We start from the raw sequence: 1,986 nt of genomic DNA, 5'->3' as shown, positions 1-1,986 counted from the left end.
GTTTTTCCGGCCTTTCAAGATTGGTCGAGGGGGAATGGGCTTTGATGGGCCATCAGAGGTCTAATGCAAAAGTCCTGCAGCTCCTCTTTGAGTGACACTTCTTCCTCACATCCAGTTTGAACCTTCCAAGCTGCACTTTACGAGTTTCTTTTCATTCCCGCACCAAGAAAAGCTCCATCCTGTCAGATCTCCTCTAGACCCTCTCCAGTTCTTCCTCATTCCTCTAGAATAGGGAACCTCACAGACAGACAGACCAGTCCAGATGTGCTGAGGCCAAGGGGGTGACAACTCCCTTGTCTGGGTGCCCACACTCCCCCCAAGGCAGCCCCATGTGCAGTTGGCCTGAAATCAAGGGGCCGTTCTGATTCTTTGTAATGTCACGGAATCAAGTGGCCCCGTGACACTGCAGGGCCTCATGGAACCAAGGGAATGCAGAGACACTGTGGAATCTCATGGAACCAAGGGGCCAGAGTGACACTGAAGAGTCTCAGGGCACCCCCTGTGCCTCCCCAGAACTCCATGGAATCAAGCAGAGCCGCTGCCTCCCCCCCGCCGCCGCAGGGACCGGTGTCGCAGGCTCTGCCCCGCTTGGACACCTCTGGAGTCAGCGTGTTCTTGGGAAGCACAACTGACCTCAGACCAGAGATTTGCCCAGATTTGGCTTTGCCCCCTCTTTCCTTGGTTTCTTTTTTGTTCTTTGTTCATTCAGGGGGAAAAGGGGGAAGGCAGGCACGTGTTGATCCCTGTTTTGATCTGTTTACAAAAGGGAGTTGGGGCAGGGGGGCAGAGAGGAAGCAATTTCTCTCTCTGCTGTTCTTTGAACTGTTCTGTTGCTATTGCTGGTTTTGCTGCTCTATTTCTCATCAGTGAACTGCCACGGCCCGCGGGGGAAAGGAAAATGGGACCGGGCACTGCAAATCAGGGTCTTGACACAGCTGAGGTCTCGTGAAGCAATGCCAACTTTATTAGGACAAGCAGGGACTTACAGAGGGTTGGAACAGGGGCTGGACTCAGGATAGGGGAGGAGTAAAGGATTGACAACTCAGGGGCTCTTGGGATAGGGCAACAGGGTAGAGATGGGCGGAGTCTGGGTGTCACCAGGAGAATGGGCCAATAGGAGCTACCTCTGCACTGCACCAAACAGCAGCCAATAGCAGGCAGAGGAGCGGGAAAACAGGGCAGAACAACAGGGTTTGGCGGGAAAACTGTGAGGGAAGAAGGAGACAATATGGAGGATATGATTTTTAAAACAACAAGCTGGGGTACATACAGCACTAGAACAGTACAACAATAAACTGGGGAAAACTGGGGAAAAACTGTCAGTCCAATGGTAGTCACATCTGGTAAATAAACGTCTTTTCCAGTGTATTAGTGTCCATTCCGGTGTAGATTAGTCATCTCAGGGGTTATAGATCTGTCTCCAAGCCTGGTATTTCTGCCAGTCGTTTTCTTCTTCCCCAACAGTAAACTGTTATTTTTTTCACTTATACCTCTTTGTATTTTGTCTCCTTGTACTGGTGGGGAATAAAAGGGGAGTGAGTTAATTTGATTGGAGTTCCCACCTCAATATGTGTCTTTAAACCAGGACAGGTTGCTCAAGGGCTCTCTGAAATTTGGCATCATTCACAAAGGACTTGAAAACACATTTTGTCCCATTGTACAGAGAGATAATAAAGATGTTCTCTAGTGGTGTTCAAGAGATGGTCACTGAGGGATTTCACCAGGAAGTTGCTGCCAAGAGGACTTTGTACCATGGATTTTATTTGACACTCTTCATTCAGCCAACTTCCCACCCACCACATCTTCCACTTCTTCAGTCCAGCTCTCACCAGTCTGGCCATAAGGAGACCACAGGAAACCATGTCAAGGGCCTTGATAAAGTCTGGGCACAAAACATCCCCTTCTATTCCCTCCCACAGGCGTTCTGCAATCCCTGCCTTGTCCTTCCCATGCCTGGCAATGGCTGCAGGAGGACTTGCCCTATCC

The sequence above is a fragment of the Pseudopipra pipra genome, chromosome W (genome assembly GCF_036250125.1).
Source record: "Pseudopipra pipra isolate bDixPip1 chromosome W, bDixPip1.hap1, whole genome shotgun sequence".
In the NCBI taxonomy this organism is placed as follows: Eukaryota; Metazoa; Chordata; class Aves; order Passeriformes; family Pipridae; genus Pseudopipra; species Pseudopipra pipra.
Note: the sequence above shows the minus strand (reverse complement) of the source record.